Source organism: Lutra lutra, chromosome 11 (assembly GCF_902655055.1).
Source record: "Lutra lutra chromosome 11, mLutLut1.2, whole genome shotgun sequence".
Taxonomy (NCBI): domain Eukaryota; kingdom Metazoa; phylum Chordata; class Mammalia; order Carnivora; family Mustelidae; genus Lutra; species Lutra lutra.
In genome coordinates, this window is record NC_062288.1 from 95770742 (window position 1) to 95790308 (window position 19567).

Consider the following 19567-nt stretch of genomic DNA (forward strand, 5'->3'; position numbering starts at 1 on the left):
CGGTCACTCCTACCTCCGGCACTACTTAGAAGCATGGCTAGGACTGCATTTCTCTCTGTCCTGACTTCCACTTCATGACTGTGGTCATTACTTCGTGACTCATGGGTAAGAAGAGGGAGCCCACGTAAGTGAGATATTCTGAGTTGGAGGAGAGGATAAATCAGTAACTCAGTGACTTACCACAGTGCAAAGCTTATAAAACCCTCAGTAAATGGTAGCTGTTACTGATATATTTATGTAAGTAAGTCTCTTCTAGCAGGCAGAGAAGTTTCTATAACCTACCATGAAAAACGAGGACGTAAAATCCATCTATTTACCCTGCTGAACTGCTCTTATAGGTTCGTGGGAGATTTCACTAGAACATCACAACTCTCCTCTTGGCTTTTTGTCTAACAACCTTTCTTACAAAACCCCGAGCAGAGATTCAGAAAGAACTTCATACCCTGGAATATTCCTGTCTCGCCTCTCCGAAGGCGCTTGTTTGAATATTTATTAGCATTGGAAAATTACATTCAAAACAAAGACATTTGGGAGAGGAGACACATGGCCAGGAGGACTGAGAAGCAACATGCACCCTTCCCTAATGTGGGACGAGGGCCCGGGTCAGTCATGTCAGCAACCCAGACCGCAGGAAGGCTTCATTTTCATCTGAAGAGTTGGAGCTCATCGAAAGGAGTTGAGCCCTTTCCACCCTTCAGGACCTGCCTCCATTACAGATTTGCGCTTTAGAGGAGAAGAGTAAGCAGTCTTGGTCCAGGACACCCAAATCTTGTCAGTGAAGGCTGTCTCCCAGTGCCTGTACCCTGCCTGCCCAACACTCAGCAAAGCCACAGTGCTACATGTTCCCCAGAATGGGGGGGGGGGGGTGCTCTGTCACTAAATGTCCAGAGGGAAATGCTAAGTCAGAAAGCAGACCCTAGAAGGAGGTGGAAAGGAGGGTGGATGGGCCACGAGTCACCCTCCATCCCTTGTCATCTCACTGGAGCTTGACGTCCTTGTTCAGGAGCTAGAATCCTCCAACTAAAAAGGGGAATTACAGTTTTACTGCTAAGAGCTAGTCCAGGACGAAAGGAGCCGGGTGACTCAAGAAAGTTACTTAACTACCTTGTATACACTCCTTCAATGTTCTCATCTACAAATAGTACCTTCTAGAAATATGGTTGTGGGAATTATAGAGTTAACTCGTGTGAAGGACTTAGGACAATGCTTAGCATTGTTCTCCAGAAAGTTTTAGGTATTATTTCAGCCACTTCTTTGTGAAAACAACCATCTTCAGTGACACTCTGCTCTCAGCAGCCCCAAACCATCGCTAGACCACGCAAAGACCCTGCCGTGGGATGAGAAAGAGAAAGTTGCTTGAGCAGATAAGGTCTCTCTGGCTAATCACCACCCTCCTTGTCCGTTCATTCAATAACTCGTCATTGTTTATCAAGCACCAGACACTGTTGAAGCACTTGGGCAAGAGTGGGAAGAGGACAGAGTGTCACGAAGCTTACACTCTTGGTGGCACGACAGATAAGCGACAAATAATTGAGTACCGTAAACACCTGATATACTGCCAGGTGACAGAGCTGTGGAGAAAAAAGCTGGAAGGGCAGAAGAGAGTGATGGGGCGCCGCCATACATGAGGGGCAGTGCGTGGGCAGAAAGCCTCTCGGTGGTCACAGCTGGACAGAGCCTTCCACTGAAGGCTTGCGTTGAGTAGAAGTCTTCCTGGGAGGACCTGGCAGGATCAGTCCTTGCAAAAGGAACAGCAGGCGCAAGGGACCTGGGACGGGAATGAGCCTATTGGGTCAGAGGAAGTTGAGCAAGAGGACAGAAACAGAATAAGTTGGAGATACTTCGCAAAACAGAGCAGCCATAAGACCTTGGAGACCATGATGAGGGTTTGACTGATTGAGGTGGCATCATCTCACTCTGGCCTGCCTTCTGTCTATTTCACAGACAGAAAGAACCTGGGGTTCTTGCCTGAGTGATCGCTCGATAGTATGTGGCATTCACTCATCAGTGATCTGGCTTCCTTCTGGGGTGCCGGGAGCTGGAGCTTCTTCCGCTTCCCATGGCAGTTTCTGTGAGTGGGGGCCTGGTCCCTGTGCCCCAGCGTGGCCAGGTCAGGTAGGGGGACTGTCACGTGCCCCTGAGAATGGTACATTGCTGCACACCCGGGAGCATCCCTCCCCTCCAGCCAGGACCAGCTACATCATTTGTGGAGCCCAATGCAAGATGAGAACCTGGGACCCCTTCTTTAAACATTAAGACATTCAAGATGGTGACAGCAGCGCATGAAAGCAGGCGCACATGCCCGTGAAGCCAGCTCTGCCTTCATCACTGTCCCATACGCACACGCCTTGATCCCAGGCTGTGGCAACCTCTCGCTGTGGGGGGTCCAGAGGGTCCTGAGAAATCAGGTCTTCCCTCTTTCTGCTCTCCGTTCCTCTTTGCCCTAACTTGGGCCTAGTCTGCTGTGCTTAAAATCACTCCTTGTCCCTGATAACCAAGTGATCACATAGACATGCATTCCCCTTTCCTTAGAGCAAATGCTGACTCCCCCGACATTGCCCACGTGACTGCGAGTAAGACAAAGCCGAGTGTGTTGCTTACTGCAATGGGGGAGAACATAGCACCTTGCAAAGCTGGCAGGGTCCCAGAGCAGGACGGTCAGATCAGGGTCAACGGGGAATTAGAAGTTTGCTTTAAGGCCTTTATTTCAGTGCAGGTGTTTGATTGAGATTGGTTGAGAATACTGATGATGTCTAGGATTGAAGGAAACAGCAGGATTTGGGAAAATCTTCGAGCACACACTTTCGATGTTGTCAGTGGAAGCTGATGGATCTTTTGTGAAGTTCCTGTAATGAACAATCAAAACCAGTTAACACAGGCAGGACGGACCTAGAAGTGTAAGGAGACAAGGGAATAGCAAAGTTCGGTTACTCCAGACGCTAAGGCATGGTTTTGGGTCAATGTCTAGGCTGAGTGTGGGGTGGGTGCCTGGGAGTCTCGGGATAAGTGGACCTCCACAGCCTGGTGCCTTCCTGGCTTGCCTGCCTCTGCCAACACAGACGTGTCTGAATTTTCCAGGGAATCGAGTCCAGAGTGAGGCCAGGACCCTGTCTTTCCAGGGGTAGAAATAACATCGCTGTACCGAATTGAGGTCCTTGCTTGCAGACAGTGGATTATTGGCAAGGGTGGGATGGGGGAAGGGCAGGCAGGAGAAGAGAGAGAGGGCAGGGCACCTGAAAGACCATTGCCATTACTGGGGGCGCTGTGGGGAAGGGTTGTTGAGAAAGAACAGATTTCTCCAACAGCCTTTTCAGTGGAAACAGACCCCGAATGCGGTAGTGACTCCACAGTGCTTGATTGCCATGGAAACTGAGGTAATTTCTAAAGCAGCTTCAAAAGCTTCCATCCCTATGGTTCTTCTAGGATGTTCTTATAGAGGTGTGCAAGCTTCAGAGAAAGGGAACTTGTCAGGCAAGCCTCTGGCTCTTGAAATGAGTCATAAATCAAAGAAAAATGCTTGTTCCTGAAATAAACGGAGAGACCCCTACTAGTGGGCATAAAAGCGGCTCCTGGGGAAACAAAATGGAGAAGTAGCTATAAATGAGGAGGAATTTCCTCTCTCCTGCCCTGGGGGGCTAAGGACAGGTGAGAAGTGGCTTCAGAAATAGCCAAACCTGAGGAAGGAAGGCAGGGAGCTCTCCCCACACAAAGCATCTTGTCGCCCTCACTACTTAGGTGACTGAGATGCACGATGTGAACACAATAGTTAAGGCCCCTGCTCCCTCTGGGCACCCGAAAGCTGGCTTGAACTGGCCTGGGTTGTTGAGGTGGGGGGCAGGGCCAGGCCACCCCCACAGCGTATAGGCAGGACACCTCCAAGCCCAGGGCAGCACACCTGTGCCTCACTGCCGTGATGCTGGGGGTGGGCAGGAGCTTGGCAAGGGGAGAGCTGAATGGGGGGTTGGTGACAGTCTTGAAGGCCTGGTGGGTACCAGTGGGAGAATGATTCCAGGAAGGCCCTAAAGCATTATTCTGGAGAAGGCTTATAAAGATGGGCCCAGAGAGGTAAAGGAATTCTGCTCTGGGGGACATACCTTTTCAACCTAACAGACCTTGGGCTTTGGGGACAGGTGAGTAATGGTGTGCATTTTTATCCCCCAGTATAAAACAGTTGGAGAACGAGTGCCTGTGAAGCTGTTCAACCTCCTTCACGTTCTAAAGATCTCTTGATTTCAAATATACTTTCCTATTATCAGATCATGTCTCATACCACCAGTCTTGATTTGGAAAAAACTCTCTATCTATAGAAGCCATCAGAAGGTCAGAGATATCCAAGAATTGTCTGTGAAAGAGGCCCACCCATCCCCACTCAGGATACCATTAGATCTGACTCGGTGCTCATTAAATAAACAACCAGTGCCCTCTCAGTCGAAGATAAAACCCAGTGCCTTAGAGTTGCTCACTGTCTTCCAGAAGAATCAGACCCCTAGACCCATTAGTGTGATAAAGAGCAGTTTTCCTTTTAAGGACTGACACCTTGAATATGCAAACAAATGGAAACAAAAGAATTCTGGGTCTGACTTTTCAGCAGGAAAGAGGACAGAAAGGGGATCCCTTGTGACTTGGGTGACAGTTCAGAGACCTCCAAAGGAGGGGGAAGGCACCCCGTGGACCTTCGAACCCCCCCCCCCCCCCCCGTAGGAGGCCCGCCCCCGTGGGAGAGGGGAGCGGAAGGGGAGGCTCACAGTTGGGACCTTCTGTGCTGTATCCGTGGTGGGTGTTGTTCAGACATCAAGGCTTTCATCCTCCCCTCAGCCCTTATTTTGTAGAACACAAGCTAGGCCCAGGGAGCCACAACACAAGCAGTTACATAAAGGCGCCACAGTCTACATTTACGCCCAACCGGACTGGTCCTCCTCACCCCCACGGGGTAAGGGGCAGGTGTTCATTTGGGGAGCAGGGCAGGAGACAGAGGGGTAGAGAGGCCAAGAAGGGAGTCACTTCTGCTACCAGAGTGTCAACAATAGCCGTAGGTCCAGACGTGGTGAAGGTCAGGCACGAGCTGCCTTCTAGGATTGTGCTATGCCATCACTGAGAAGTGGACCGTGCAGAACGCTGTCTGGCATGTCATGAGCCTTTCCTGCGTGTTTGTTCCTCTGCTCGGTTTGTCACTCGCTCTTAACCTTCTCTGTGGTTCCTAGCGCTTGCTGCCAGAGTTCACGGTCACGTGGTTCCCAGACCCAGGATTCCCACACCCATCTATTTGACTCCAAAACCCAGGTCTCTGCTTAATCACACAGTATTCTCTCCCCAATAAAAATAAAGTTGTCGACGTATTTATGAACCTTGAGCCACTCATGACCTGATCTGGTGTGAGACGACCCCACCCAGACCTCTCATCATGGGGGATGAAGACTGTTTGTTGTGCCTGGGGTGGCAGAAAAGATAAGGCTGCTTCTGTTGAAGGGAGGGTCCCCAGAGAGATAGGAAAATGAGCATCTTTGGCTGAAAGCCTTACCTTTTTGTGGGCCCTAGGCAGGAAGACAAAGCTGGGGGTTCAGGGAACAAAAAGATTAATCTTATTACTTCTATAGCCCCGCCACCAACCCCCATGTCTTGAAGTCTGGTGTCTGTTCCCACCACGTCTCAGAAGTTCCTTTCTTATGGACCTACTTCCTCCTGACTGTTCCGCCTGTTGCCTGGCCTCGAGCCAACGCTTCCTGACCTCGCATGGATTTACCTGTTTCTCAGACTCTCATCTCTTGTCTTCCATGACAGCATGCTCATGATTTTGCCTTTCTTCTGTGTCTTTTCTGTTTCCTTTGCTCTTTGCTTTATCTGCAAATGTGGCTTCCGATGCTCTTTTTTCCTTTCTCCCTGCAAACATGTCTCCTTGTCACCAGTATCTACTCTCACAGTGACAGTGACCTCTGCGTGGATGAGTCTGGAACTGCTTTGGAATGGCCTTTTCTGAGCTCTAGCCTCATGTTTTTTACTGTTCTCTGGAACCACAAACATGCCGTGAGCTAGACTCATGCTTTCTTGGTAGATGGTACGTGTCTAATTTATGTTTATGGCATCCGTGCTAAGCACTGGCTTACTGTGGGTGCCTGACAAATGTCAGCTTCTGTCCTTTCCCTTCTCCCCATGAAATGAGCTGCTTTTCTTGCCTTCCTCAGCATAGGAGTCTGCCAGTCACCTCTGAGTCATTGTTCACTTCTCCAGTGTCACCCATAGCTTAGCCAACTGTCAGTGTCTGCCAATATCTCCGTTGCCATACTCTTCGTGGCTCTCTCACTCATGTCCATTCCCTGAGTGCTGCTGAGGCCCTGAGTATGACACTAGTGTTGACCAGTCATTTAGCCCTGGGTGGACATCGGTGTCTCAAAACTCGGAGCATCCGTTTTCTCCTAGAACTGAGGGAGTGCTGCCTACCCCATCTGGTTTTTGTGTGGATAGAATGAAAGGATTCACAGGAAAAGCATCTAGCAAAGGATACGTATCACATAGATGTTCCTCTCCCGACTTTCCACTTAATTCAACCTTTACACCATTCTGTCTTTCTAAAATACACCTCCTGCCATGTCATTTCTCTGATGAAAATATTCTGGGGTTCCATGTGGCTTATTGAGCAAAGGTCAGCATCACCAGCCGGAGTTTAACGTGGGTCACAATCTCACCCCGGACTCACCTCCAGCCACATGTTGTGTTGCCCCCCACCCCCACACCACCTGCCGTTGCCTGCCTCTGGGCCACCCTGCTCGGCCTGGTGAAGGCCTCTGCTTCCTCAAGCCTCAGCATCTTCTAGAAACCTTTTGAACCAGCTTAACTAAAACCAGACTCTGCCTCTGAATGCAGACATCGCTTTGTACCATTTTGATGGCACTTACCTCCTTGCGAGTATCTCCTGGAGCAGAAACTGAGACAATTTCCCATGTCCCCTCTGAGTCAAAGCCTTCATGGTAGCAGAGGGACCTCTTCCTTGCCAGGTCCTCCGGTGGTCAGTTTGCCCCTCTTTATTTTAAACCTTATTATGGTTTCTGGTAACCTCGACTTACTGGACTTGGGCCCTTTCTGCCAAAGTAACATAAATTAAAGTCAGGACCCTCTTCCTCCAACAGTCTTTCAAATATTTGAAGACTGCTCTGTACTACTTCTTAGTTATCTGCTTTATAGACTTAAGTGCAACTCACTACACATTGATTGAGTGCCTACTGCATGCTAGGCGTGGTGCTAGCGCCCAGGGTACACAGATAAACATGTCCCTGTCCTTAAGGGTCACCCGGGCAGTGGTGGAGGTGGAGCGGTGGGTGCGATGACAGGGCTGTCAGAGAAAGAGGACCTTTCTGAGCCAGGGACTGTGGAGCAGCCTCAAGGTAGGGTAGAGATTGAGGCTAAAGGAAGAATCAAGTCAACTTGACCTTACTGTTGCCCTCAATGGGCTTTTACACCATCAATCAGCTGAACCTGCACTGAGACCAAGAGTTGGCCACTATCTAGAAGCAATATGCCAAGACTTTCTTTACTCGTTCTCGTTTAGGATTTCACATGCCATTAATAATTTCCATTTTTATATTTTTCTGTGTAACTAAACTCTGTCGTAAGTGAAGCAAAAAAGAATCCTTTTTATCTAAGAAAAAATGCTTAAGCAGCTTTATGTGGAGGTAAAATGTAAACCTAGTATGCTATTTTACCCCCTAATTTTGATCCTGGGTAGGGAGGAATGGGAGTAGCTGTGTCCTTCCCACTGCTCTCCCTAACAAAACCCTAGGAACTTCTTAAAGATTGCACCACACTTCCAGGATACAATATAGTTAATGAAAATACCCACTGTGGCTTAGCTCGTAACATTGTCAGACAAGTTCAATTGTCATCACATTTCCAGAAGCCTCTGGGTCCAGTTTCTAACAGTGCCTGAGTTAGTATGGCCAAGGGTATGTTGGAGAGTTCTCTCCTGATCTCAGCATTCCCATCAAGGCCTGTAAAGCTGGAAACCTCTTTCTTCAGGAGGACACGCCACCTTTGAAGACTCCATTTCCCAAGGAAGAAGAGGGGACTGACTTCTCTGGTGAGGTTGGCCAAGAGGCTGAGCTCATGGGGCTTCACACCATCTGGGTCCTCTGCCCTGTTTGCTTCTCCACACGGGCAGCCTTCTCAGGTCGAGGCGCCAGGGTTAGGCTGGCGTCAGGAGGCCTGTTTGTCTTTCTTTTCTGGGCCCACCAGTGTGAGTCAACATTTGAGGGTGAGTGTACCTGCTTTGCAAACCTGAATGTTCCCTCCCTCTGGCAATTCATCCTCAAATGTCAGCGGGGGGAAAGTATGGGTGCCCTTGAATGTGGCCAAGGGTCAAGCCACAATTGCTGTGCTAGCCTTATCAGTAATAGAGCTGACGTGTTTTTGCTCCATCAGCCTCCTTCCTGTGATTCTTTTCTCACTAGAGTATGAGTTCAGAAAGCCAAGATGAGTAATTATCATCCCCCAAATCTCCAAGAGAAAAGAGGGGTGAAAAGAGGTACCCAGGTTGAGACCCATTGATGAGCCAGGAGTTGCTGGTAGGAGGAGAGGACCCCTTCCATGGGCTGGAGTCTACACTGAGGTCCTGGGTATCCTCTTCTGACCACCAGCTTACTCTGTCCACTGTTCAGCTTCTGGCCCACTGGGAAGCTACAAAGTCTTCCTGGAAGGAAGTTAATGCTGTGATCTTGATTCATTTCCTTTCTCGACCTCTCCACCCTACATCTGCTGGGAGAATCCTATTCCTCCACAGGAGCTCACCCCTCTCCATGGCACAAATAAGGAGTGACCCTGTGTACACGTTATGAAAAGTCTTCCAAGTTCTCTGAAGAATTCAGCAGTGAGAGTTTTATTACCTGAGCCATGAGTCTGAGTGTTTCCCAGAACCTCCTCGGGGCACTTTTGGTCACTACAGGCCCTTCTCCCAATGTCATCATCTAGTTGATAGGTCTTATAGAAGCACCGCTGCATACAGGGCCCTGCTGGGGAAGAAGAAGGCTTCTCTGCTTATAATGCTTACAGTCCAGCCCCAGAGACAATCCTCATGCATGAGAAATGAGAGCCAACTCAACGAGCGGCAAAGGCGTGAATATGAATCCTGGCTCCCGTACTTGCTACCTGTGTGACCTTGGGTAGTCTCCTTGACCTCTCTGTGCCTCATGTTCCTTAGCCAAACCTCATAAACTTGCTTGGAGGATTAAAAGAGCTAAGTAAAGCACTTGCAACCTTGCCTGCCATGTCGTAAATGCTACATATCAGTGTTTGATCCGTATAAAACTATATGTGTTCTGTGACCCAGTGGTGAGGTGACATCATCTCAGAGAAAGGCCAGCCCAAGCTAACAAATGTGCCAGGCATATGGAGACATAAACCAAACCAGGTGGCAGGCTCGCCTGATCTTCTGGCTACCACCCCAAGCCTCTTCCTCTCCTAATTAACATGGCATTGGCTCAGATCAGATAGGGTAGAAGCCTGAGAGATTTCTTTGAGGAGCCAATTTCTTCCAGACACTTAAACAGCTGGGCCCCCATCCTTCCACCTTTAAAATCAAGGCAATTTAGAGCAGAGCCTCATATGCACACTGATGTCAACTAATGACATCTAATAGTCTCATCCAGCAGCCCCTCTGTGCATGTCGGGAGGTGAGAAGCAGTGTTTTCTCTCCAGGTGGCTCATGTTTGACAAAATGACTGGCAGCCCGTCCTAGAGCAGTTCAGAAAGAATGGAACCGTCTTACCCCCACACCTAGAGTCAGGGCATCACTTAACTGGAAGGACCGTAGAGATCTGGTCCTTCCCTCTGTGTATTGTATGGTTGAGGGATCACGGCCAAAAAGAGGAGGTGCTCTTCCCATGTCATGGGCAGGGATGGGATCAGATTTTCTGATTCTTGCTGGAGTTCTCTATCCACTCTGAACATCTCCGTTGGCTGGAGTTCTCCTACCCGGAAGCAGATAGAGCTGCCTTAGTGTCCCTCTGGGCCAGGAGAGCTTTAGACCACCAAGGCAGGAATTTATATGTAAGGATAGGTCTACCTGTGCTCAGCTTCCTGCTGGTCCTGGGGGCGGGGTTTGGGAGGGGGAGGGGATGTGGCTTGTAAACTCCTTAGGAAGGTCAATGACCAGAGCAACCACAAAGCTGTAGTATCAGAGATGATTGGCGGGAGGTTTAGAATTACATCTAAGCCTTGTCCTGAGCAAGAAACCCAGGACAAGATTGCCCTCCACCCTATAGATGCTCCACATTTGCTCTGGGGACCATTGTCATCCACCAGAAAGGGTTGGCCTAGAAAGAGGAGGAGAGAAAAGAGAAGCAGAGGCAGGAAGATGGCATGCGCTAAGTGGCTTTACTCTTGGAAGCTCACTGTTCACAGCTTGAGAATGTTCCTTTCTGCACAGCTGTAGATGCCACTCTCAGTTTAGTTAGGAAGCCAGTTGGATCCCACCAACTCTCAGCTCTGAACCAAGACCCAGATGGATAGGAAGCTCCAAAGATTCACGTTGAGAAAGATGTGCTGCTGTACTCTTGGTTCATTGTCTTCTGGGACTCTCACGTGTACATAGCTGCCCGCCATATGGAAAGCTCGTAGCTCACCACGGACCACTCATCTCTGATTTTCCCAACTTTTTGTGCCAAGAAGCATGGAATATCCCAGGGCAGGTGGGCAAAATGGTGTGGGCCAGGGGTGGCTTTTTCTGGGGGATTTTTTTAATGGGGGGAGTGGGAAGAAGTATAATGAATAGTTCTCAGATTCTTCTACAATCAAATAGTCTAGGTTTTATGGCAAAATCAGGTATTTGCTCTGTTGTGGATGCTTTGGGACCTCTAGCGAATTATTTAACTGGAGATTACTATGTGGATTATATCATATACATTCCGTGCTGCACGTATACGCACACATATGCGATCACATCTTTAAGAGGTACAGAAGTTACAACCCCTGACATTTGGTTTGAGTCTGAATGAACCCTTGGGATCTCAGAATGGCTTCCCCATGAGAAAGAATGGTGGTAGTGTTTTAACAAAAAAAGGAAACTGGGTAGACTAAAAATGATAAAAAGGTAGCTCTCACAGTCTGCTGTATAGTAGGGGTTGAATGAATGAGTGTGGGAGAATGCTAGGTGCCGCCTCCGTATGCCAGAGGAACAAGGGCACAAGCTCAGTGGCACCTTGGAAAGGTCCCCAGCTCCTGTTTCATGGCGATTCCCCACACCGCCGTTGGGGCTGCTTCCTTTTGCCCACCCTGGTTGAACCACAGGCTTACGAGCTTCTCTGACAATGCTGTCATGTAACCCCTGCTGGTTGCTCTAACCTCTCTGAGCCCAAGGATAAGTTCCGTTACTGGGGCTGGGGTGGGGGGGGGGGGTCTGTCTCAGGATGTACTCTGAGCTCTTCCAAATTCCATGGTTCTGGTTCCACAAAGTCCACAGAATTGAGAGTCCTGAGTGAGTCCTTCCTCTGGTTTCTGTGGAGAGCAGTTGCTTCCTGGTATGGCATTGACCTTGGGGTGGAACCGGGGAGGGGGCAGGTGGAGTGGGTGATGGAGAGGAAAAGTGCAACTTCATTTCTTTCTTGTCCTCCAGAACAATTTTTTCTCACCCTCACTTAAAGCCTTCCATTTCTAATATTATACCTTACATATAGAAAGCAATTTTAACTTCTGTAAGCCTTTTCACATGTATTATCGCTTTTCAGAATAATCCTGCAGAGAGGTATTATTCCAATGCAGAATTTCTGTGAATATAAAAATGCTTCCTAAAACCCAAGGTGCCCAAGGAAACATGGGTAGGTGTGCACCTGCGTGGGCGCACACGCACACACAGGCAGGTGCACAAACCCCTCAGCGATCACAGAACGGTTTAGGAGGAAGAAAAGGATGGGAGGACCAGGCATGGTGTCAGCTTCATTCCCCTCTAGGTTTCAAAGCCCGTAGTTTCACCTGAAAGCCCGATAGCCTTTCTTCTAGTGACGTTCTGGAGAAAGCGACAGTCTAGCCGAACATGAACTAAAACAGAACAGGAAGCATCCCTATAACTGTCAGGTCACCTGTTTTGGACCATAAAAGCTTTATGGATCCAGAAAAAATATGAATAATCTTGAGCTGGGCATACTTAGGGAAGGCTTCTTGAGAGATGAGACTTGGCTTAGACTATCGGTTCTGGCTACATGGACTCTGCTTAGGATGGAAATGTCCAATTCTAGTCAAGGACACCAGGCGAAGTTTCTTTTGACCTTAGTAAGTTCCCATCACAAAAGGCACTTGAACACCACCAGTGCTCTCTTCCATTTGCTCAGCCCTTGAGATGTTTGCACAAGTTTGCAAAGGCTCTTTGTCTTTGGTGGAAAGGCCACAGAGCCATGGATGTTGGGATCAAATCTAAATCTATACCCAAAGAATAAATGGATTGACGGGTATTGAGTGGAAGGAAGTAAGCATAGATACATTGGTGAGGAAGACTAGCTGGAGGAAAAACCCAGAAGGTGCCCAGTAGCTATTGCTTTCTATGGCTGTGTTTGTTTTTTATTTTTTGGAACATAATCATTTTAGTTTTATTTTTTAAGTTTTTATTGTGTCACGTTAGTCACCATACAATAGTTTTTGATGTTGCGTTCCAAGATTCATTGTTTACATATAACACCCAGTGCTCCATGCAATACGTGCCCTCCTTCATACCCACCACCAGCCTCACCCATCCCCCCCACCCCTCTCCCCTCTAAAACCTTCAGTTTGTTTCTTGGAGTCCATAGTCTTGTGGTCCGTCTCCCCCTCCAATTCCCCCCCCTTCACTTTTCCTTTCCTTCTCCTACCGTCCTCCATGTTATTCCTTATGCTCCACAAGTAAGTGAAACCATATGATCATTGACTTTCTCTGCTTGAACTATTTCACTCAGCATAATCTCCTCCAGTCCCGTCCATGTTGATGAAAAAGTTGGGTATTCCTCCTTTCTGACGGCTGAGTAATGTTCCATTGTATGTATGGACCACATCTTCTTTATCCATTTGTCTGTTGAAGGGCATCTCAGCTCCTTCCAGTTTGGCGATTGTGGCCATTGTTGCTATGAACATTGGTGTGCATATGGCCCTTCTTTTCACTGCATGGCTATGTTTAGATACCTGGTGTAGCTACAGCCTGGCTGTGAGGTCTGGAAACAAACATGGTCTTATTTTATCGTGGATTGGAATGTTATGGAAATAAGCCATTTATTATGTATTCACCTGTTGTATTCGATTGCTAGGGTTGCCACAACAAAAAAATCATAGACTGGGTGGCTCAAACAAGAGAAATTTATTATCCCATGGTTCTGGAGGCTGGAAGTCCAAGATCAAGGTGTCATTGGGGTTGTCTCCTCTGAGGCCTCTTTCTCGGCTTGCAGACTGGCCACCCTCTTGTTGCCTCTTCCCTTGGCCTTGCCTCTGTGCTCAGCTGTCTGGTGTCTCATTGTATATCCTCATCTCCTCTTCTTGGAAGGACACCGGTCAGTTTGGATTAGGGACCCCCCCCCAACAGCCTCGTTTTCACTCTGTTAGCTCTGCAACAGTCCTGTGCCATACACGGTCACACTCTGAGGCACAGAGGTTAGGGCTGCACTGTAGGAAGTTTGAGGACCCAATTCCATCCCTGACATCAGTGCTTATGGATTTGCCCAATACCCTGTAGGTATGTGAAAACAAAGGCGTAAGGCTCTAGGTTCTAGGTCGGGAATCTGGAAATGTTGTCTAGAGAACCGATGCCAGGCTGTACGTGTGGGCCAGTCCCTTTCAGCGCCTGAGCTGGGGATGTTGTATTCGGGGGCATAAGCATGCGCAGACATAGAGCAGCCCTGTGGCACGTAGATGCAACCTCGGGAACACACACGCTGCTTCCCCGGGGGTGGGGCTGGGGGGGGTGCGGCACTTCTGCAGTGTCTCTGCCTAGAGTGTTTGCAGAGTTTGCAGAATGATGGATGATTTTGTCCAAACTCAGGGTGCCATGCCTTGCAGGGTGTTCTCCGGAGCCTGTCACTGCTCCCTGCCTCAGCCCAGCAAACCCCTAAGGCACCTTGGATTTGAAAGCCCGTGCGGCCTGCCTGTCGGCCGCTGCTGATGCAATGGTGTATAATTCAACAGTAATTTGTATTCTGTGCAGGTCTGAGCAAAGCTATAAAGTGCTCTTGAGAGCTAAATGCTGCTGAGGCATCTGATCTCCGCAAAGGAAGGGCTTGGTAGACATCGGCTTCCTGGGATGCAGACGCCGGAGCTGGAGGAGGAGGGATCCTCTTTCTGTTTGCCGATCTGCTTCTTTATGGTTTTAAAGATGGGACAGGGGCTCTCGGTGGAGTGGCTGAGGGAGGACTTGGGCTGCTGCTCAGATGTCCCAACCCCTGACGACCCCTGACTCACACGCCCACAGGGGCACGGCTGCCGCCTCCGCTCTGCAGCAGGCTGGTGGACCCGGGTCCAAACGGAGGCCCTTTGGCCACGAAGCAACAAGGGAACGGACGTGCACGGTCTAGGGATACACAGACGTCCCTTCTCATTCCTGGGAGCAGAAAATCGTCACACAGATGGATTTCCTGGCCCAGAAACATGCAGAAATGATACTCCAGTGACATTTCGGGCACCACCTGGTCACATAAGGGATGGGTATTTGGGAAGGTGCCTGTGCACACAATATCTGACTGCCCTGAGTTCCTGCGAGAGCCTTCTCGAGGGCCTTGGTTTCCTGGCTGACGGCTTCTTGAATTAGGAAGAGCATCTCTGCTGCTAGACCTGAGGCCTCAGTGTCGGTGCTGTTTCTACGCAGGGTCCATCTGCATGGCTTCTCTGACAATCCCTGAAGGGGGTGGAGACACGTGTCCCTCCCGCGCCTGCCCCCGTCCCCCCCAACCCCGTGTGTGCTCATCCAGCAGCAGCCACACAGGAGGCTCTGCTCACACCTCACACACCTGCCATCCATGCTCAGGAGTGGGCCGAGCAGGGGGTTAACACCAGAACTCTGAATCCTGCCTCTAAAATTATTGAACTTCAAGGTGGGACTGGGGTGGGATGTTATTGGGCTGCTAGCAGATTAAGTGTATCTTGGTGACATCTCAGGCTGGCAGAAGGGTGAGCTACCCCCAGAGCTATGCAACCCCAGCCTGGTAGGTCTCCACATGAGCTACATTCCAGGCATCCGTGTGGCCCTCCTCACCGGGTGAAGGCACGATGGTTAATTTAATTTACAAGCTGGGATCTGTCAGTCCCTGTGGCAGTACCACCAGTGGGGGCCAGAGTGGAGGGAAGGACATGAAGGAACCCGCAAGGGTCACTGATCTGTCCCCCATAGCCCAGGACTTTCCAGATTCAGGATGAAAATCCCACGTTCCAGGGCCACACTCCCATCCCCACCGCCAACTCCCAGGCAAATGGGGATGGATGGTCCCCCTACCAGGGAGGCAAGATGTTGAAAGAATAAAGAAATCAGGAGCCTAAGGGAATTGGGGTTTGTGGGGAAAGCGCCGGAAAGCTGTGTTTAGCCAGGGATATACCCTGACCATTCTGTGATGCTGGAGGGTTGGGGACACGTAATTACATAGCATAGGAGATCACATCACGTCACATAATGTCACATAGTCTGGTGACGTAATGACATAGTGGGGGCATCTCCAGCCAGAGAAGAGGGTGAGGTTACCCAGAGTGTGTTACATGGGACGAGAGCTTGGGAACAAGTCTGCAAAGAGGAAAGGAGAGTGAGAAGCCTGTGCAGGAGATGCAGCGGGACAGAGAGGTGGCACAGAGCCGGGATCAAGGGGCAGCTCGGAAGCCGAGGGAGGAGATAGCAAGCAGCGGGGAGGTCGTCAAAGAGCGGAGAAACTGAAAGTCCTGAAAGTCGGGGAGGGTTGGTCGGGGGGATGGGAAACTGGAACCTAATATTTGGCAACCTGGGAAGTGCTAATTAGAGATGGCAGCGATGAGGAGGAGGTGGATGGGGAAGCTGTGTGTGGTGTTGGAACGGGAGCTGGCAGGCCGGCGTGGAAACCGTCTCCCCCCCCCCACCCCCGCTCGAGCCTCAGCTGTGGCTGCAGCGAGGGGCCGGGCGATGGGGCAGGCAGCAGCCCGGGGGCCCTGTAGGCCCTGGCCTCTTCCAGCCAGGGGCACAGACGGGTGTGACCAGGGCGGGGCTGTGGGTTGCAGGGTGACTGCATGGTCATGAGTCCCGAAGAGCTTCGGGTGGGAGCGCCATCAAAGGAGGCAGGTGGCGTGTCTGAACACCCAGAAGGAAGCATTATGTTTGCTTAGTTCCCTCCACCCGTGGGCCATCCTTCCCCCGCCGGGTGGGGCTTACAAACAGGGACACTAGAGGGGCCTGGAGGCCACTGTTCTTTTGGAGCTGGAGGATCTCACCGCACAGGCTGTCTTCTGCAGCTACATGGGGGTGGTGCCGTCTCTCCTCGCTGGACTTGCTGGGCTCTAAGTCCCTGCGATGGAGGGTCCTGGCACGGAGAGGGGCTGTTAGATTTCATTCGTCCTCCCAGCCAGCTGGCTGGCGGGGCTGGCTGCCTGGAGGCCCGGGCTGAGCCGAAGTCTGACGCCCCTTCCAGGACCAGCGGCACTGAGAGCTGAGACTGATTAGCGTTTCCTGCCAAAGGCATAGACTTGGAACAAGGGGAGCAGCCGTCAGACTTTGCCGTCCAAAGCTTAGGCCCTGTAATGGCGTACCTTGAGGTCCCCTTGCGAACGGACAAGCCCAGTGCTTTTCAAAACTGTTGAAATCACTGGGCTCCTTTCTTCAAATGAAATTTCACACGGACACAGATCAAAGCAGGGCTCTTCTGGCCAAAGAGAGGAGAGACGACTGGAGCCTCTTCTTCCTCCACCAGGGATAGCTTCTGAGACAACAGCTAGAAAGCCACTGGGGAGGCATATATTAGGAGGAGGCTGGGGAGGCTCTCTGGGAAGATGACATTTGAGGAGTCAAGGTGAGAATGAGGCCAGATAGGGAGGCAGGGTCCACTCAGGTCTCGTACTGAGTGTGATGGGAGGGTTGTAAGCAGGGGAGAGAATTCTGATCTGATTAAATTTTTTAAATATCGCTGGCTACTCTATGGGGGCAAGAACAGAAGGCAGGTTAGCAGGGACTTGTTACAGCAGCTCACGTGGGACGCTGGACTAGGCTGGGACAGTGAGCATCTGGGTACCTAGAGGCACAGGGACGGTGGTGCATGGGTATGCCTTCTCATCTCTGCATAGAGACCTGGGATCGGGGGTGGGCGCTGAGGGTGAAGGAGGGCTGCTCCCCAGACCCAGGGAGGACCCCTTCAGAACCGTCTTTCCCTTGGGAAACCTGCCTGGGCCCAGCCTGATTGTCTCGTCAGAGGGTTGACACTTAGCATGTACTATGGGCTAGCCTTCCTCCTTTCCCTATGACTGCTGGTTGTGGGAGGGCCCTCCCCGCCCCCTGCTCCGTCCCCAGTCTGGTGCTCCTTTCACTTTACCCTCAACTCTTCATTTATGTATGTATGTCTCATAGCCCTAACAAGATGGTAAGCTTTTTAAAAAAAAAAAAAAAATCTTTTTATCTCAGGGCGCCTGGGTGGCTCAGATGGTTAAGCATCTTCCTTTGGCTCAGGTCATGATCCTGGGGTCCTGGGATCGAGCCTCACATCGGGCTCCCTGCTCCTTGGGGAGCCTGCTTCTCCCTCTATCTCTGCCTCTCTCTGTGTGTCTCTTCTGAGTAAATAAGATAAAAAATACATTCTTAGAAAAATATTTTAATTTTAGATTTCTTTCAAGATTTTTAAGAGTGGGGATCATATCTTACTCTCCTTTTTATCTTCCTAGCATCTAGTGTAAACCCAGAAGTCCCATAAATACTGGCTGATGAACTGTTTTGTGTCGTGGAGCCACTGTTCTGTGTCACAGGGATTTCCCCCCTCTCCTCCCCACACCAGACCTGACGTCACTTCAGCGGGACGGCCATATGGGGACTATCCCTGCCTCCCTGGCCTGGATTACACCTGCCACCTCTCACAGCCAGGTCTGGAGCTCACAGCAGAGCCTTGCTTCAGGAGGGGAGGTTGGGGAGGGCTTGGGCAGAGCTCTATTCCCTTAACTGCTAGACTCTGACAGCGGTTAGTCTTGGAGTCTGATTGGAATTAGGCCCAAAGCCCAAGCCATGGGGGGAGTTACTAAGAAGCGGTGACTATGCATTGTTCATTGGACCCTCAGGTAGGTCTCAGTAAGTGCTCGTGGAGAATAACATGACGGATCCTGAACTGGCCGCAGAGGCTGCAGCCTGCTGCTGTCCGGGAGCTGAGGACCTCACACTGTACTCTGGGCGAATGAGAGGAGGCCACTGTCCTTCAGCTGAGAGACGGTTTCCACAGAGGCTCCCAGCATCTGTGTTAGCTCCCTCCCAGAGAGGCCCAGAGAGCTGTGGTGGCGGCAACGGGTGGGGGGCATTCTGTACCCCACACACCCCAGTTAGTCACCAGCTTACAGGCCTGAGAGTTGAGTTCCTCACCTGAGCAAACTCCGTCAGGCGGGGTCCTCACCCACCTTTGTCGCCCATCATCTCTGCTCTCTGGGACTCTCAGCAAAATCTGCTGGGAGGCGGGTTGTCAGAGGGTGCAGCCAGAGAACAGTGGTAACACGTGTCCGTCAGTCCATTTCTCGGGGATCCACCATGTGCCTGCATAGATCTGTGTGTGTGTCTCATTTTTGGTTTTTTTTTTTTTTTTAAGATTTATTTAAAAGAGGGACAGTGAGCATGAGCAAGGGGAGGAGCAGAGGCAGCAGGAGAGAGAGAATCCCAAGCAGACTCCATGCTGAGCGTGGAACCCAACATGGGGCTCTATCCTAAAACCCCAAGATCACGACCTGAGCCAAAATCAAGAGCCGGCCACTGCACCAACTGAGCCACCCAGGCACCCCTGCCTATTTTATTTCTAATTATTAATACACATTTTCAAGTTTGAATTGATAAGTGTGGAAGTATGTAAATGGATCGGTCCTCTATCGTAACAGAAAACAGCAGTGTCATGTGGAAACTAACAGCACGTGGCCCAACTCTTCCCCCTTAGTCACACACAACTTCCAAACAGGGAGCTTAGATGACTGGCTCAAAGGGCCAGCTTTCCAGAGAGCCCCAGTTTTTCCCCATCGAGAGGGAATATTGACAAGAGCCAACAAACAGAAATTTTACAAGGTTCCAAAGTCACAGGACAACTGTCAGGAAGTTAAGGCAGGAAGATCCCCAATTAATCCTATTAACATAACACAACAAGACGGATGCTATCAACAAGCTGGGCCATTTCCCCTCGGTAATTAGGTCCACACGGACCTCATCTCTTTTACTCTCAAATTAATCAACCCCATCTTTTCTGTCCTGTCCCCTCTACTTGCAGAGCACACCATTAAAGTAGTAGAGAGCGAGCTTTTGCAGCTAGGGGCAACTTGGGAAGATCAAAAGTTCTGGAGGTCAACCTTCACCCCCAGAACAAGTCACTGGATTTAATCAGGAGGATAGAGCAGCTTTGGATGGGAAGAAATGTCTCCATTTTTTAAAAGCAAAACGTATTGGAGAGCAAGGAAG

At 50.3% G+C, this 19567-nt stretch overlaps 1 protein-coding gene across 1 annotated transcript in view; it reads left to right on the plus strand.

The window, feature by feature from the left end:
- The window catches only part of TMEM178B (transmembrane protein 178B), a 340361-nt gene that overhangs the window by 313942 nt on the left and 6852 nt on the right, over positions 1–19567 (plus strand). The window lies entirely within an intron of this gene.